General features: G+C 34.8%; 1 pseudogene; it reads right to left on the reverse strand.

Annotated features, from left to right (window-relative positions):
• Positions 1–15,626: 15,626 nt before the first annotated feature.
• LOC105070051 (myotilin pseudogene) lies at positions 15,627–17,006 on the reverse strand (annotated as a pseudogene).
• Positions 17,007–20,020: the final 3,014 nt, after the last annotated feature.

Below are 20,020 nucleotides of genomic sequence, written 5' to 3' on the forward strand. Positions count from 1 at the left end.
CACTTTCAACATTTTATAGCACATAGCTAGAAATTCATAAGAGCTGTGAAGATATAATTGGGTAAGCCATTTTAGGCTGAAGCAGGAACGTGGATGAAGGTACCGTCAGAGACACAGAGTGAGGTAGAGTAAAACGTATGGGTGAGACAGAAGTGGGCAAAGGGACTGGAAAACACATAGAGCCAGATAAAGAGCTGGGTCATGGTGCCAACTCTAGAAGTGACAGGGGGTCAACCAGAATCCTTTTAATTTTTTTTAAGTTTTTTGGGGGAGAGGAGGAGGTAATTAGGTTTACTTACTTATTTTTTTTTTAGAGGAGGTGCTGGGGATTAAACCCAGAGCGTTGCGAATGCTAAGCATGCGCTCTGCCACTTGAGCTACACCCTCCCCTCAGAATGCTTTTAAAATAAAAGGTCTGTTGATGGGTCACTAAACCTGAGGCTAAACCTGAGATGACACTGTATATGGCTAAGATCATTAGCATTAATTACAGACTGAGGCTTAATCCCAGCACTCCCCTTGTCAGTTTGTGTAATCTTGTTAGTAATAACTGGAGTATACAGACAAGTGCCTGCAGTCCCTCTCTCTCTGTCTCTGTCTCTCTCTCTTTCTCTCTCTCTCTCTCTCACACACACACACACCCCTAAACTAATTTATATCCTGAGCTTAACTCTTCTTTAGCTGGGTTCCCAAAATGACTGATTTAGTTCTCAAAGGGGCAGAGGAAGAATTTACAGTTAATGAGTTTTCTAAAGCAAGTTCTCTAGGAAAAGGGAGGTAGGTACCTCAGGAGGGAATCTGTCTAATGTTTAGTCCAGCTAGGGGAACTTTAAAGCCATTTTGGTCACTGGGCAGAAAGACAGTGGACTGAACCATGGTTAAAATAGATTTACAGAAGCCTGTACCATAAGAACACATTCTAAAGCCACCTCAGTGCATTTGAGAGGACCTGAGTAAGTGAAGGACACTGAAGTTTCTTTCACAACCCAATATATCTACCCCTGTGAAAGCACGTGGGACATTGGAGTAGACAGGGCCAGGCTCAAAACCCAGCTCCATCCTTAATGAAATATTCACTTGGACAAACTGCTTGTTTTTTCTTTATCCTTCATTCTTTACATCACCAACAACAGCAAGTTTTGAAAATCTGGCTTCCCAAATGGTTCTCAATTCTCCTCTTTCATATTTGCAGCCACCGCACTGGCCCAGAGCATCACGATCTTCCACATAGAGCAATGCGGACACCACCAAGTCACTGTGCCCCTACTGCCATCATATGATCCCCCCAGCACAGCCATAGTGACCTTTCAAAGATTTAAACAAACCAGTCACTTGCCTGTTTACAACTCCAAAGATACTCCCAGTTCACTTCCAAATCTACACTCAGTCCCATAGCCTACAAACAGCCTCCATGAGTTGTCTCTTTCATTTGTTAGTGTATTTCAGAAATACTGACCTGCTTTCATGCTTTGAAAATGTCAGATTTTGTCGTGCCTGGACATTTTCCTAGCCTGATTCTCTTATATAAACTGATCATTTTCTATATTCTCAATCATTATCAATATGATGAATAGAAATGATTAAATTTACTTTATTAGGATAAATAATTTTCATGTGTATACTGATGATCTTGAATTCTTTTTTCATATGAATTTTTCATCTACAATTTTTGGCTTATTATTTATAATGTGCACATATTTATCAAAGGCTTTTGTATAAGTTTATATAATTTTTTTACGTATATTGCAAATGTATTTCCCAAGTTTTCATTTATTTATTTATTGTCGAAAATGTTTTTTCCACATATTTAAAAAATTCTATAATGTTAATTCCATCAGATTTTCTTCTATAGTTTCTAGTGTGTTTGTGGGTTTGCTTCTGTTTTAGAGAAAGAAGAGACAGAATGACTTTGAGGCATCAATGAAGAACTAAAAGGTCTTTTACGCCCTGTCAACCCAGAGGTTTGAGAGATATGCAGAAACAACACAATAACAAAAAACACTTGACATAAGGTGGCTGCAGTCTCTCTTCTTATGGAAGATCCAACTCTGGAAGTTCATGACTTTTAGTAGTCATAGGGGAGTGTTAGAGAAGTTAGAGATTGTGGGAGTTGGGGTCAGAAAACACGTTCCTCAGGGTCACACAAAAATGGGGGATAGAAGGGAAGCCTGGACTTCTTACAGTAATGGATATGTACAAGGATAAAGGGCTTAATTGTTCTGGGCGTCAGCCACTTAATAGTATAAATACTGGTTTGTTTTTAAATAACACGCAGTCTTCCAAAGAAGATCTGATTGTTATATTAAAGCTTAAAAAGCAAATTAAATTAAAATTTAAAGTGATTACTATAAACACATTATACGGAGATCTAGAAAGCCAGTGGCCTAAAATTATACTTTAAAACTTTTGTCCCTGAGCTATACCTCTCAGACAAGGACCCGATGGTCTCTATAATTGGCTCCAGCCCTGAAAGAGACTTCAGGCTCTCCACTGTCAACAGGGATACTGTTGGAATGCAGCCTTTGTTCTAAGTGTTAAACAGTAATGGAGACACATTAAGCCCTCCCTCATGCTAATCACTACCCTGCATAGTGATGACCCACATTATCTTTAGAGTCTCAAAGACCTGGGTTTAAATCTTACCTCTGCTACTCCCCAGCACATGACCATGAACAAAGGCTTAATAGTTCTGATCTCCAGCTTCTTTGTTTATAAATGTGGGTCACTATAATACTTGCTAAGGGCAGAAGTGATGAGAATGAGATAATCCACGTAAAAGCACAATACTTGGCATGTACTGTCTAGTCTACAAATATTGCTGCCTTTCTAATCTACCTCACTCCACAACATTCCTGTAATGTTGTGGGAGGTCATCAAAAAGACATGATCACTGGTTTGGCTCATAAGCTGGACAGAGCAACTGGACACAACGCACACCCTCCCGTGTCCTTGGAACGTGTGTTCCGCTTGCCTCCCTGGCTCCCAGAAGCTGCCCCAGGGACACAGCCTTGAGATAACAATGTGGTGATGAGACTATCTGCACTATGTACATGACTAATACCAGTTAAGGCCTCTATACAAACTTTTGAGATTCTGACAGGTGGGTGCAGGAAATATGCTTGTCTTTCAGTAAATTCTCTCGCTTGTTCAACCCCCCAGCTAGCAATCTGGAGTGGTCTACGTCTTTCTATTAGATCTCTCCCCCTGCCCTCTGTGAACAGGGGCCAGTTTCAGATTGCACGCAGGAAGCTCTCCAGGAAACTGCAGATCAACAACGCTGTTATCATCACCTCACAGATGAGGAACCTGAAGAATACAGCTAACAAATGGCAGGACCAGGCTGAATCACATGTATCTGCCTTCTCACACTACAGTTTACTTCTTTTCAGGTGGAACAGTGGAAGATTAACTTCTCTCTCAGGACTGACTCACAGCCAGCAAGAGGGAAAGGGGTCACTGGCCTAGAACTTCTCCAAAACATGCCCCACTAAAGGGAATCCAGAGTTAGTGAGACAGGATGTAAGGGGACAGGGGCATAGCTCTTCAAGGAATGCTACAGCAATTAACATCAAAATGGTGAAAGATTCAACCCCCAGTAGGCCTTGAGGCTCAGGATGATGAGAGATTTAACTTCTAGTAGATCTTGAGTTTCATTATATACTCATTGTAATATATTAACATGGTGAATAACAGGCACCATGGCAGTCCCAAGGCTAGCCACAAAAGATCAAAGAGTGGGAAATGGCCAACTTCGTGGGAATCCCAGCCCCTTCCCCAGGCTACTTAAACTGGTCCTTCCACTTATTAGCATATGAAGCCACCAAGCCCATAACAACTAGCAACAGGGTGCCTCGCAGCTGCCCCTCTCTCTCCCTCTTCCAAGAAGGCCCACATAGACAGAATGGAGTACGTACCTACTTTTAATCTCAGCACCCAACCCCTACACCTCATGGCCTTTCTCTTGCCTTTCAACGTATCTCTCTGAATAATTCTACTTTCACTCAACTGTAGCTCGCTCTTGAATTCTTTCCTGTGCGAAGCCAAGGACCCACCCTTGGCAGGGCACATCCCAGGGGCTCAACCGAGACCTTGGACACGGCCCTCCACATGCCCCACGTCTGTTTTCCTGCATCATTAGCACAGGCAGAGAAGCCTCTGTCTCACCACTGTGTCAGGACTCAGCAATAACACAATATCCCTTTCATCCTGGTTCTATAGAAACCCAGGAGCACAGGGTCACACATTCTAGTTAAATCCTAAGAGAACGGGAAAAAAATGTATATTATATAATTCTGAAGGGAGATCTATCAGCTAAATTCTAACAATTATCCTGATACAATCAATCATATTAAAAAAAGAAAATAACATAGATTGCTTTCTTTTAAACTTCATAAGGCGACAGAGATTTCAGCGATACGGAGAGTTACAAAGCAGTATAGCTGTGATGTTACGCCCATGGAGAGCTGCTTCAGTAGCAGGTGTTATTTAGAAATCTATCTAGGAGAACTGACTAGAAACATGAGATAATTAATTTTGTTTGATGCCAAACCTAGTTATAGCTCCATATCTTTAGTAGAATTGTTTTTTAATGAGATGGAACAAGGTTAAACAGATTGCCTGTGTTATGCCTTTCCTTCTTAACAACAAACTTATTCTTTTTCTTGGAATATGAAAATGTGGACCACCACATATATTCCTTTTTAAAGTCATTTCAAAAAGAATAAATAAAACTAAGCAAAAACTGTTTTCTTCTGATAAATGTGATAGCTTTCCTGAAAGAGAAATATTCTTTCTCCATATATGATCCAGAAATAATAATAAGAAGAAAGTCAATATGATATAACGACTAAGAGCTTGGTTCCTATGATGTCAGGCAATCCTGGGCTAAAATTCAGACACTTACTTTTTTAAGCTCACTAAGACTCTGTTTCTGCATCTTTAAAGTGATAATGCTATAAGTGACTTATAATGTTGTAATGATTAAATGGGATAATGCCTTAGCATAGCAATTAACATACAGTGATCACTCAACATGATTTGCTATTATTTGTAGTAGGGGTAGTAAGATGGCTGAAATATTTTCATTATTAAATAATCCTCACAGGTTATGGCTCTAAGTAGCAAAAGATTATGATTTCCAGTAAAAATCTCAACACAAAAGGATTCCAGATCCATCCTCTTAGAAGTCTGACTTGTGTGTCTCACCCCTACTCATCTCCAGGTCTGCATTTTCAATGTTAGGCTCACTTTGTTAGTTGTAATGCTGCTACTTTGGTCTTTCTTTGTTCAATACCCATTGCTTTTAATAAAGAAGAAATTAAGAAAAAATTAAAACAAAAATGCCAGTTCAGAGAATACTACTACACTGTATTCTAAAGAAAGCATTCCACAAAGCCATATCCAGAGCACTTCTAGCTTACCAAAACCAAGTACATATGATAGAAGGCATGGCCTTACACGAAAGGCACAGTCAGTGCTTACTGATTAGGTCAGCAGGAGGGAGCGCCTACACTCCCTGGGACCAGGCACTGCATATCTGTTACCCACTTTAACTCCAGAGAAAGTGTCTGGTGTCGTTTTAACGAGTAATGGAGATAATGAGATTCAGAGAGGTCAAGACAACGGAAGACTAAGGTCACACAATGGTAAAGCAAGCACCCCAACGTATCTTTCCCTGATTCCAGAGACCAAGCCCTTTCTTATGAACCACGATGCCTGCAAATTGTCTGAAAATGGTAACTGGGAGTTTTCTTTAGATGGAAGCACTTTTCATCTAAAATTTGGAAAACTTTCACAGCAAAAAAGGATATATGGTATATTTCCCACTGCAATGATAACATTCATTACACTTCCTGAAAAGCAGGAAAAGAAACAATCTTTAAGACATAATTATTAAGATCTCATTAAAATAGGAACTATCAAGTTTATTATTTCCCTGAAATATAAACTTTGTGTATTTACTTTAAAATGAAGTAAATGTGCCATTTTTGTAAGTCAAAGGTTATCAAATATTGGCAGTTGTATACAACTCAATCAAATATAGATGTGAGAATCACTTTTACCCCTGTTAATTTGACAGACATTTCAAAAACTTTCAAAATAAATTCTTACTGTATTCATCACTTATCAATACTATGCCATGTGATATACTTGAAAACATGATTGTATTTCTTTAACAAATAGAAAATAGAATAAGATTTTTCACAGTTAAATCCTAATTAAAAGTATACCTTTTTTCCTAAAAGATTTTGACTTTTTTTATATACATGTTAGCTAAGGATTAAAGGGAAATCAACACCAGTAAAATAATGTTAAGGGAAGAGAATCAGGAATGCTCAACAAAGACTTGTTAGTAGTTACAGGAGATAAGATTAAAAGTGTTTGTGAATGCATGTTGATAAAAATTGCAATTTTAACTGCATTAAGATATTCTCTTTTCCTCAAGTTGCTTTAATGTCTTAAAATATATCCCATTATAGGTGAAAAAAGGAAGAAAGTTATCAATATTATTCAAAAAATTAAAATAACATATTATACAACATAATAACAGAGAGGATCACTAAAATTTATGACTTGAATAGAAAACTGTTGTACTTAACAAGTTTATTAAGCAAAATGTCATAAGCCAAAAATATGCCTTCATGTGGTTCTTCTATAAAATAAAGGAGATGAAATACATAGGTGCTCTATAGTATAATTAAATGATTTTGGTAGTAGGAGGAGGAGGAACAGGAGAAGTATCAATATTATTGTCATCTTCTAGACTATAGGGTAGGAGGGGTAATGATATCCAATTTTATTTGTGTTTATTTTTAATTAAAAGAGAGTGCAGGAAACCTGCCTAAATTTAATGCATCTCTTGTATTTGTGAAGATCTCCATACAGGAACATGCTCTGTGGCACTTTATTCCATGCACTGATCATTTTTTCTGGCAGCAGAAAATGTTTTAATTATCCTCAAACTTGATCACTCAGTTTCTGTTAGATAGAACGTTGTGCTCAGAGCTGGATAAAGTATTGGACATGTAAACAATCTATTTGCATCAGCTTTTCTTAATCTAATGTGTAATTTAACTCTCCTACAGTCTCCCTCTTAAAGTACTACTGACTTTCTCAAGGGGCTGGCAATAACAGGAGAAAAGTCCCTGCGCCCAACAAATAAATCAAGTGTTCAAGAGTTGTCGGTACTCCAGTAGTTCTCCAAACCCTTTGAGGTCGTTAAAGTCATTGTATCAAGGGCCTGAGTTACCTTTCTTTATCTACTTTTAACCTAGATACTGATTTTCAAATGTAGCGAGACAGAAACTGGGTGAATTCAGTCTTAGCTTTAGGATGTCCAGATATTTCATTTTGTAAATGATAATATTTAGATATATAACTATAAATATTTAAAGATGTTAGATATCAAAAAAAAATACCACAGACCTTCTTTTTATTATTATTATTATTTTTTTAATTTGGGGAACAACTGAGTTTTATGATCCATCTGCACCATTTTACTTTGCTCATCTTGGGAATTAAAATCTATTTCTTAGATTGATATTCACAAAAAGCTGAAACTGATTGGTTCATCCCAGCAACTCTTCATTCCTGATCTCTACACGTAGCTGACCATGTAGCCCCTTTATGTTTCTTGAAAATCTCCACTCAGGTACCTCAGAAAATTACAGAACCACATCCCACTGACAGAAAATTACAAAAGTACATCCCACAAGAGCCACTTACAAAAATTCACAGTGACAAGTTAAGTCCGAGCCAGCAATTTAATGATGCTATTACTGAGATATAAATACAGGGGAGACATTCATACAACTCAGGACAGAGTAAGATGGACCAGGTGCTTATCTAAGGGTTTATTATAAGAACTGCTTCAAGGTCTTTGTAAAAATAAAAATTAATATGATATTAATATGTGACCTCCATTCATCTTTAATGACAGTCATGCTACCCCTAATATCAACAGAGAGAGTTTTAACTGGGTGGGGTTCATATAATTATAAATGTAGGCATCTACTTTAAATCATAATTTGATAAAATAAAACAATGATATTTTAAATCTCTCAAAATTAATTCAGCTAGAACATGTTATAACACTAAGAAGGAAAATATAAATAATCCACAAATCTCTGTTTTACAAAATGCGGAGGTTATTTCTTATATTTGATATAGATGAATTAAAATATGATAATTATCAACTAAATGAAGAACTAATTCTAATAAAAAGTAAACAAAAAATATTGTGCAAAGGAAGATTATCTATCTTTTCAATGATGTGTACTTCAATCTCTATTATAATACATAGTCATTCATTCATTTGGGCAATCAAAACTTATTTATTGAGTATCATCTCTGAACTCTAAGCACTGAGAATACAGAGATGTGTACATGTATTAGGAACCCACAGGCCCTAAGGCTGATGGACAGCAAGCCAGACTTTATGATTTTTCATATAAGTAGCTTAGCTAATTTATGCATGAGGGGTGGTCAGATCACAGAGGTTCATCACTAAACTCAGTCTGAAAGAAGAATGATTCTAAGTTTATGAAGGAGTATAAAGCAAACTGACTTCCCTGATTCAAAGCTGTTTGCTGATCTATTCTTTACTGAGAATAACTTTAACCCAGAGGCGATGTGCTCCAGGAAGGAGATAACACATTGATAATCTCAGAAGAATGGACAGACCCTTCGGAGTTCCGCCTTAAGATTCACTGAGGTGAAGAGGAATATAGCACCCTGTAAAACACCCTGATTGTTATCATCTTTTCTGTTCCATCCAGGTTTTCTATGAAACTTCAAGATCCCAACCCCAAGATGGGTTCACAGTCTTTAAGGCATTAGCTTGCTGTCAATCCCTTTGCTGGGCGAAGCAATATATTGCTGCTATTTTCTTTGCTCCCAAAACTCTGCCTCCGAGTCTGAATTCGGTTTTTTGGGGTGCAGAGGCTGACTTTTTGGCAACATTTATACTAAAATTGAGCCAGGTCAGAAAAATTAGAGTAAGATTTAAAGTGGAAGGGAAGCATTCTTTTAATAGAGAACAGCATACATAATATATACTTCTTTAAATTTTATATCTTCTCCCAACAGATAATTGAGATCAGGAATTTTGCCATTTTCATTTTGATGTCTCTGATTTCATAAAATTCTTGCATGCAGTTGGTGTTAAATTAAGATTATTAAATGTTAAATAAATCCATTTGATTAGTCACTGAATGTACACATGCAAAAACTGAAGATATATACTTAAAAAGACATACACTGAATACAAGTATATGATCAAAGTCAGAAGAGATTGAAGACAGAAAAGAATAAAGTAATGAAGTGTAGCATGCTAAATAAAACTGACTTATTTAGAAGTGATGTTGACATATGCCAGTAATAGGCGTCTGAAGGAACACAAAAGACATTTGAATTGAAGACAGGAAGAGAAGTAAAGGCACAATATAGGACTAAGAAGGAGGGACTATACACTGTTTTCTTGCTATTGATGAGAAATCTGCAATAGCATGATATCAGTGTTGAAAAATTTGCATGAATACACAAAGAGACAGTGATTCTCAGGGGTAAGACAGACCACTGTAATTAGTATATAAAAATTAACTGGAAATTGAAGTGTATAATGAGCTACCCTTGTGGAAAGAAAAGCAGAAACATAAGGAATTCATCTGCCTGCAGCTTGGGATAAATGCTGTAATAGAAGGAAACAACAGAGAAAACATAATTAATTCCTCAGGTCCCATTTCATTTCTGACTATTCTGTCCAGAACAATACTCATAGAGCTATAAAGTAGATAACAAATGATTTCTGGTGGAGCTTGAGTCCCAAGAAAAATAGAGGGCCTTAAAAAAGAGACATGTGGATTTAAATACTTGGCTTGGGCACATTACATTCCCACAGGGTTATTATAAGGTAGTGATAAGATGCCTGAACTGATGGCAGTGAACTAAGAGGACATCAGGGAATAGGAGAGCTAAAGGAAGAACGGAGATAAAGAGAGACAATTCTAATTAAAACAAAGTGCACCCTCCAAATGCTGAGATTTCCATTATGCTCAAGGAGAATTCTGTACTAGATAATTTAAAATATTCTCTTTAGAAAGGGTTGCAAATATGAAGGGAAGCCAGCATGGTTTTATCTAAATGCGGTCATGGAAAACTAATTAATTTTTTTAAATTTCTTCATCTAGTTACTTCTGCAATGTCTACTGAAGGTGTTCCATGTGCTCGCAAGAATAAACTGTGGTTCATGTGAAGTACCCTATTTGGGTTCAACAATTAACTGTAAGCATGCAGTTTTCAAGTCATGGAGAGGGGAGTGAACATATTCAAAAAAAAAAGAAAAAAGAAAAGCAGAGTTTCAACAAGACATATTGGTTCCAAAGGGGCCACTATTACATTGAAAAAATTAAAAATACTCTTCATATTAGAGATACTTGAGGTGGCTGTTTGAATGTAGCCTAAAGAATAGAAAGAAGTCTTCAGAGGGAGAATGACACATCTTCGACTACATAGAGGGCTATAGAGTGAAAAGGAGAGTAAAAGCATGATCTAGCAACCAAGAGGCAAAAAGTTTATCTGATCCACTTAGAATGGAGAAGAGTACCCTCATTAAACAATCCATGCAGAAGCTAGAAACTACTTGTTAATGATTTCCTGATGATAATATATTGGTCAAATTTAAATGACTGATGTTATTTTTAAATCTACAATTATAATATTCTGTTAAAATTTTATAGTCCTTTCTTAGTCTCATGTTTAAAAAGTTTTTTTGGCAAGAATATTGACAGTAGAATAACAAAGACTTTATAGAAAATAATTCAGACTTATATAATCTTGAAAAAATATAATCGAGAGACTAATGTCCATGACTTTCAAAATGGTTTATTCTGAGAACAAAGAGTGGTTGTTCAATATTTCCTATATGACAATGGGTTCAAACAATGTAAGTATTCTGCTAGAACAGATTAATAGACTTCTATTAATTTTTAAGTGCTGGACAGGCTTCAGAGAGAGAGATGCAAAACTTTCATCACAGGGGATCATGATAGTACAGCATCTCCTTAGGATGTTTTAGAGATTCACTTCACCATCCATGTTTCAGACAGTTTCAATACGGTATCTCCATGGGTTCCTCTTCCATTCCTGTGGCCTGAAAATTTCCTCTTGTGTGTTATAATAGTTTCTGTCTCCCACAGCTTTTGGAATAGCTTCTCCATTGGTAAGTAATATTTTGCACAATTTAATTTTATGATGGTGATTAGTGCTCTGTTGGTTTTTTTTCTGTTAAATTAAGTCACTAACTTTTATCATTTTGATATTAGTTATGCTGAATTATTTCAATAAATTAAATACCTATATATTCATTTTAAGTATTTTCTAATACACATCCTATGCTACTTTTGAGTCCCATTATCATGATGTTCTCACAATATGAGATAATTGTTTATTATGAAATATCATAAAAACACAACTGAAAACATTTCTCTCTTACTGTAAGCTGAAATCACTTACAAATACGATTTTGTTTTGAAAATTATAAAATGAATTTTGCAATTTCTCATTCTATTAAGTGCACTATTTACTAAAACATTTTTCCTGGTTTTATGTTCATGAAATAGAAACATGTTTAATCCAATTAGATTTATCTGGCTTACCAAATAAATATATGAGCACTTCAGGGATGATACTGCAGCTTTACAGTGCATGCTTTTATCTTCCTAGTCAAATATCTTTCACTACAAGAAGCAAAAACTCAAACTAGCTGATTTTGTCATCCTTTAAAGTGATGTCTTGAGCTCTAACAATGCCTGCTCGTTAGTTAGGTAAAGTAACATAGGCCATCCCTAGTTGCAAGAAAAGTTGGGAGATCAGGAAACTTATCCAGATACACTGCTGCTCCCCTCCAAATGTGTTGGTATTATTAAGAAAAAGAAAATGAACATGCAAAAAGAAAATTATTTATGCAAATAATCGTCTGCCACAGAACTGAAAGGACACAAAATTTCAAGGAAAGAGTCTATGAAGTTAGTATCTTGTAAGATAGGCTGGAAGAAAGTGTTCCCTTAGAGGAAAACTGTCTCTTATCTAATACTTACAGCCACTGTAGTCAACTGCTCTCTTAATTCATCGTGTTTTGTTCAATCAGAAACAAAGGCATTTAGTTCATTCAGCAAATATTAACTAAGCTTAATTATGGATCAAAAATTCTTCAGTAAAATTCCTTGGAAAGTGTTCATTGTTTCAGATACAGTTCAGCTTATAAGCAACATGAATACATGAAAGATGAATAATGACATAATGTCCTTGCCTGCAACAAGTTCACCCTGAAACCAGTGACAAAAGAACACTCACAAATAATTATAGCACAGTGATAAAAATACAAATAGAAGTACCAATTCCACTCCATTGGAATAAAAAAAAACCAGTTTATTCTCACTGGCATGGGGGAAGGTCAAATAAATTGAAGGTAACGTGGGAGCAAATAGTATAAGAATTTTTCAAATGGGTCAAGGTTTAACAGAATATGGTTGGCAGAAACCATTCATTTTTCTAACAGATGTATATAGACATGGTTATAAAAACTTTTTAAAAGAAGCTTCAAGAGGATAATTTTTAAAAATAGATTTTATGTTCAGTGTTCACTGATCCATCAAATTGCTTAGTCTCTCATGTCTCATGACTTAGTTTGTCATAATTATAATTTAAAGAAATTCCTCAAAACCCATAGAATGATATTATAGTCCTGGCAATGATAAACCTCATGGAGAAGATTATAGCAGAAGGCTGCCAGATCATTCAGGGGCTGTGAACTTTGTTAATAGAGTAAGTCAACTTTCACCTTGAAAGACATAAAACACTAATGTGCTATCAAATAGACATACGAACTCTTTAGCTTATTTTTCACCTTGTAATATTTTTACCATTGTACACCCTACCTCCCAAATTGACATCCCTGAAATCAAAGCCAATTATTAATTCATTTAACTATTAATAAATAGGAAGCATCAGAACAAAATTCTTCACAGCCCCATGTGACTGAATTCAACCTCAGTGATTAAAGAAGAAACTGCTACTTTTAAGAAGATTTCCTCAGGTATCACCATTTGCACAGTAAATTAAAAAGGAAATTAGTGAACTACAATTATGATTCTAAAAATATCCTTAGAGTTGCATATCCATTTGAAAAATAAAGAGAAAGACTATTTTGCTCAATGTACAAACAAGGTGACGTAAAAGCCAAATATGTCCAGTTGTAACATGATTTTTAATCCAATGTATTTTTTTCAAATAATACGCTTGGAGGCCAACTACACAAGGAAGTAATAGCTATGGTGAACAAAACATGAAGTTACATTGGTTAACCTTTCTTTGCCCATAAATTTTCAAACACTTGAGAAAAACGAAGCTAATCACAGACAAGAACAAACTGTATATAAACAAAAACATTCAATGAAAACATGGCACTAAGATTTCTGAGAAAAGTCAATGTGTTTTTACATTAATAATAACTTGTTAATAAGTTATTTACTCAGAGCTTTAATGTGCCAATGTTTACAATTATACTGCACATGAACATGAAAATGATGCAAATGTTTTCCACTGAAAAGGAGAAATCTATTGCTATCTGCATTACACATTCTCATTTGCTTAGATATTTCTGAGAGGAGCACAATATTTAATAGGAGATATTCATTTTTAAGCCACTATTTATGTCATGCAATGGAGAAGAATTTCATTAAAATCAGATAAGTTTTCTAATTTTTATGTATTTATAATAAATATTATATATTATATAATAGCTTAACTATTAAGCTAATTTTGTTTTTATTTAGTTTAATTATTAGTTGAAGATAAGCAATTAACATTTATCTTTGTGAAAACATGTTTCTATACAAAAATTCTACTTGTGAAATTTTCTTTTAATATTAATCTTTATCCATTTTATCTTTATTTGAAGACTTTGTGTATTTAACAATTCTTACAAAGGCTCTGGAAAATCTAATAGGGCTCCTGTCTCTGTCGCTGGTCTTGGGCACCTAACCTCAATTTCATCTTCTTGAGCTTAAGAAACAGGATATTCTATTTCATATACAAGCAAAAATACAGAAGAGACACTTTCAAAAGCACTTTTTCTTTTATTATTTTTGTACTGTACCCAAAAGAAATGAAACAGATTGTTTTGCCCTTCATGAAGTTGTGGGTAGCTTCATAAGTTACCTACAAATATGATTTTTTAAAATGAGTTTGCATAAATCTACTGGCTGCCTTAATGCCCTTCGAATTTTAGCTGTGACTATTATAACTGTATTTTGAAATTATGACTTTAAGTAACCCAAATAATAATTTTTAAAGTATGTCTTAGGAAGGCTGCAAGACCTCAGAATATTAATTTTTGAATCATGCCAGCTAGGAAACAGTCCAAGCACTCTCAGAGATACATCCTCCTGAACGAGGGACTTAAGTTTTCTAAGTCTTAGTTCGCCATCTGTAAAGTGGGGATGATTTCATCTTGCAAGATTTTTTTAACGAGCCAAATAAGATAATAAACGTCAAGCATCATAATGCCTGACTCATTAAATATTAAAATGATATTCACTTTCTCTCCTGGTCCCTAAAACGTAAGCTGTTCTGTTTGTCATGCATCATTTTGAATTAGAAATTTGAAATAAAAGAAAAGTATATATTTAGTGATTTCAACAAATCAATTATATATATAATTTTTTGCAGAAAAGGAAAAGCTAGCATCTTGATGTGATAACACTGAGTAAGTAAGCAAATCTAGAATCAGATGATGCCTTACTGACTGTGTGATTATACTGAGTCTCCCCCTGGGGTTCACTGTTAGTTCTCTTAAATTCCAAAATTAGCACAATTTATATAGCTCTATAAAAACGTTTTGTTCAAAAAATGAATTTGATGGAAAATAAAGTCGTAAGAAAGTCATGAATAGAGGTGAAAACAGACAAAACTCAGACTCAGAGGAAAGATTAAAATTAATCATAATTCACTTTGGGGTGTTTTTCCTAAAAAATTGCTTAGATAAATAGCTATTTATTATAGTATAAAAGGAAATATTTTTTGTTCTTATTGTTTGTTTTAAATATTTCAAATTTTATTCTCTTTTGATACGAAACTATGGAACATTCAGATCATCTCTACCTTGTTAGTAAGTACAAGAGAACACAGGTTAACAGTATTTAGAAAGCAGTACCAGTAAACTTAATTAGAAGTATTAGATGTATTATTAAAGTTGATATTAACTCTCAACCTGCCACTGTTAAGTTTGCATGACTTAAATGTTAAAAATCTCCCATCTTAATATAGTCTTCTACAATTAGAAACCCGTATTTTCTGTAGGCTTCCCAGACCAGAAAAGCAGCTCAAATGTACAAGAGTCAAAGGATAAGTAATATTATAAATATGCACACTTATACACGTTTTATATTTATATGTAAATATTATGTGCGTATTTGTATGCATAATAGTGTATGTCTATGTCCACATGTACTTATGTGTATATTGGTTATATTACCTATTAAAGCCATAATAGTTATGACTTCATTTCAACAATTCAATCAAATATATTACTAATAATGCAGTTGCTATGTTTTTCAACGTTGGTAAAGTTATTCCAGTTTTTCACTTTCACAGAGTCCAGATTGAACTGCCAGATGCTGGTACTCTCCTCCGAGGTTAGAAGCTTGTTTCATATCCAGACCTTTCCTGTTAAGTGTTAACTACTTGTTGGAAGTTCAGTGAACACATAAGTGCTTAGGAGTTAGAAGAATTTTATGTTTTACAGGCAGTCACTTATTACCTTAGCTTCATTAACCGCAGACAGTACATCACTGAACATCATTCCTGTTTACATCTTTTATCAGTAAAGAGTGATCATGCTGTCAGCTTATTCAGTCAGTGCTGAATTATACCATTTCTTGATTTCTTTTCTAGAACACGTTTGGTGGAGGTACAGTTGAGATCTGGCTTCCTAGTTTCACTGAGTCTCCCTCAAAAACTTTTTTGCACTGTGGTCTGTAGATAAACATTGATGCTCTGTCACATTGTTTTGCAAGGAGGTCCAGCTGCAGAGTAAAGGTGGCTTCTCCTGATCTGTTTATAGAAACAAGTACATAAGCCCTGGAATCTGAACCTTTGATCATGTCAAACATGAGTGAATGAAAACCCTTCTAGGACACTATCATTTTGTGAAAATCATGTCATGGAACTGGTCTTCCATTTATACAGCATGACACATGAGGAGCTGGCAGTCCACTCTCTTTGAAGTCCGTTCTGTAGAATCTTTCCTCTTCACTCAGTATGTTCTCTGGCATTTGAATGAAATGTGGCAGGTAAAATTTCCCCCAGATTGCATGCTGATCACTCACATCTCCCTTTGAGGATGATCTACTTCTTGCTTGTGACTTAGGAACCTGCAGTCGTGTATGTTCTGAGTTGTGCTGTGCTCAATGTCATGCCTCAATGTCATATGAGCTTGAAGCCCAGCAATATGTTAAACATCTTCTCCGATGTTAAGTGTTGATTCCCATGATGAAGAAGGGTGCCCTTACATTTCATCTTTCTCCCCAAACCTTGAATCAAAGCTTCTTTTTTACTTTTGGGGGGGATCCTTGTGTTTCATGGTTGAGAGTGCTTGGTATGGGTCTCTCATTTGCAGTTTGGGATGGCTCTACACTTTGCTTGGCCAACTGAGGGTTGTTGATAATCCGAGTCCACAGTGAAAGGGATTTTACTGCTACTGCCATCAGGCTGTGATGACAATATGGAGCCGAGGAAGCTGTCTGGCAGCTGACTAGGTGGCTATAAAACCTTGGCTCCAGCTGGAACCAGAAAGCAGCTAGGGAGAAGCAGGAAAAAGCAGAGGAGGGCATCATGACGTGAGAGCTCACCACTGAGGAGGCACTGGCAGGGATGGATGGTAACAGAAGGCTGTGTAGTCTGCCTAGCGGAGCTGGAGGTCTCCATGAAATGTATGTTTTTATTTGCATTATTTGTCTTGTGAATTATAAAACTAATTAAACAAAATAGAAGCAGAAGTATTTTTTAAAAACAGAAAGAATGAACTCTTTCACATAAGACTTAAAATCAAGTGCCTAACAGAACTTATTATTAAAATGTAATTGAAAATAATAACTGAGTGTGTAGAAGTATGCATTAACTTTTATAAATGCTTTACAAACAGGCTATAATTTTTGAGTTATAGTATTTTCCATTTTATCTGAATTTCTAAATATTGTGATGGATGTTTTATTTATAAATGTCCAAGGCCTCTTGGTAATATGTTGATTTTAAAAACATTCTAATTACTTATTTTGTCTTATGCTGATAGGTGAAAAGAGATCAGTGATCCTAAGAGATTACTTTAAACTAAAAGTGTTCTCTTTAAAAGCTGTTTCAAACAAAAGTGTTTTAACTGAGGTATGTGTATGTGTGCATGTGAATAGAAGAAAATTTGATGAGTTTTGGGATCAGAAGACCTAATTGGATGCCTTTGGGTATGTCAACATTTGTGAACTTTGATTTCTTCATTTTTAAAATGGTAGAATACACACCTGCTAGTGTTATTATCCATATGTGTTGCTCTGCCCAATATATGGTGTTCCAACTCTCAGGGCCCTTGTGACACAAGATACTTATAATGTATGTCATAGACTGTTCACAGACACCTAACCTTGTTATCATTACATAGCCTGCTAAGATAGTCTACCACTACAATTGGACCTCAAGACTTTTTGAGAAGGAAGTTATCTTTATGGAATGTTGATTTACCAGAAATGATTGTAGGTGCATGTATACATATTATCTTATTAATAAATATGTGTAATACCAAGAAGTAGGGTTTTTTTTTTACATTTCAGTACCCAATTAATTGCTTATTTATTTTTTCATTTTTTATTATAGTCAGTTTATAATGTGTTAATTTATGGTGCATAGCATAATGATTCAGTTATACGTAAGTATATATATATTCCTTTTCATATTCTTTTTCATTATAGGCTATTATAAGGTATTAAATATAGTTCCCTGTGCTATACAGTAGAACCCTGCTGTTTATCTTTTTTGTATATAATAGTTAGTATCTGCAAATCCTAAACTCCCAATTTATCTCTCTACCCGTCTCCACCCCCAGTAACCACAAATTTGTTTTCTAAATCTGTGAATCTGTTTCTGTTTTGTAAATAAGCTCATTTGTCTTTCTTTTTTTTTTAGATTCCACATATAATTGATATCATGTGGTATTTGTCTTTCCCTTTCTGGTTTATTTCACTTAGGATGACAATCTCCAGGTCCATCCATGTTGCTGTAAATGGCATTATTTTGTTCTTTTTTATGGCTGAGTAGTATTCCATGATATATAACATATATATACACTACAAATTCTTTATCCAATTATCTTTTGATGGGCATTTAGGTTGATTCCATGTTTTGGCTATCATAAATAGTGCTGCTGTGAACATTGGGGTGTGTGTCTTTTCAAATTAGGGTTCTCTCTGGATAAATGCCCAGAAGTGGGATTGCTGGATCATACGGTAAGTCTATTTTTAGTTTTTTGAGGACTCTTCATACTATTTTCTATGATGGCTACACCTGAAAATTCCCATTTTCACAAATAACACAAGCCTGAGAAAAATTTACTGTCTTTTCTTATAATAAACACACACTGGTATGTAGGAAAGTTAGGGAAGTTCATCTGATTTTTGTATCATCATCTCCATTTTTATTATGTCTGATTTTTTCATTTAGCCATACCAGAAAAATAGTGTGATTCTTATTCATATCTGTTCACAGATGAGAAAACTTGGCATTAAAGAGGTGAAGTATCTTAATATCAAAAACAGTATTTAAGTGATAGAAGGATTTAACCCCAGGATCATCTGATACAAGAGCTTTAGTTCCTAACAACTACTGTGTTAGTACAGTTCAAGCTGTCAAGGGTTACAATTTAAGTGTGATCAGAGATATCTAACTACAAATCATCAAGATAAAAATAGGGCCCTTTTCCAATTTTAAAACAAAATGAATATCTCTGACATTTGAAGGAATTTCAGATTTTGACTCCGATTGTATTAAGGTAAACTAAGTTAGAACTATTACATACCCTGTGTTCTGTTATTTATATAGATTCAAAGTCAGCCAAAAATGTTTTTTTAGAGGAATATAACTTTAATCCTCATTTTCTTTTATGTACTGAACATTAAATTTTTAAAAACTTAAACCAGTATATTTTTATTCAAGAGTCTTACTACTTTCATTCCACATCTCATTGTCCTTTAGTAACTCCTTATTTCAGAGTGTAAATTTCATTGTCATTCTTGTCAAAAATAATTTTTAAAATATCACCATGGACACAATTATGCACATACATATATTTGATTATTGTTCATCTGGAATATACCAAGGGATATAAAGAGGAAAACAGAATGCCTAGTGTCTATAAATACACTGAAATTTTAAGAATGTGTTAGTTACTATATCTGGCATTCAAATGGTGACTTAAGTGTCAAAATACACCTATTTTTCTATTTATCTATATAACCATCTATCTATACATATACATTTATTTATATAAATGCACATATATATGTATGCATACATATTTATATGTATTTATATGTAAATATGGACAAAGAGATGACATACACTGATTTAGCTTCAATAATAATTAGATACCTGGAGTAGTAAATTGTACAAATACTACAAAGGAAACAATGTTATTCTTGCCCCACAAGGTATTACAATGGAGATACAAAGATCAGGAATATAACAAAATCAATTCCATCAAAAAATATTTAAAACACATGTGATACAGACAATTTCTAAGTAAATTCAAATGAAGGTAAAGATTAAGTGTAGTTAATTAGAGAACCCTTTTTCAAGGGAATGAGTTTTATGCAGGAAAGACCTCAGATGTAGAGATTATCTCTAAAAGTATAAAGTAAATTTGAGAATAATACTACAGAAATGAGAAACAGAACACCATTGGCCCTCAATATCCTTGAAT

Source organism: Camelus bactrianus, chromosome 3 (assembly GCF_048773025.1).
Source record: "Camelus bactrianus isolate YW-2024 breed Bactrian camel chromosome 3, ASM4877302v1, whole genome shotgun sequence".
Classification (NCBI taxonomy): Eukaryota; Metazoa; Chordata; class Mammalia; order Artiodactyla; family Camelidae; genus Camelus; species Camelus bactrianus.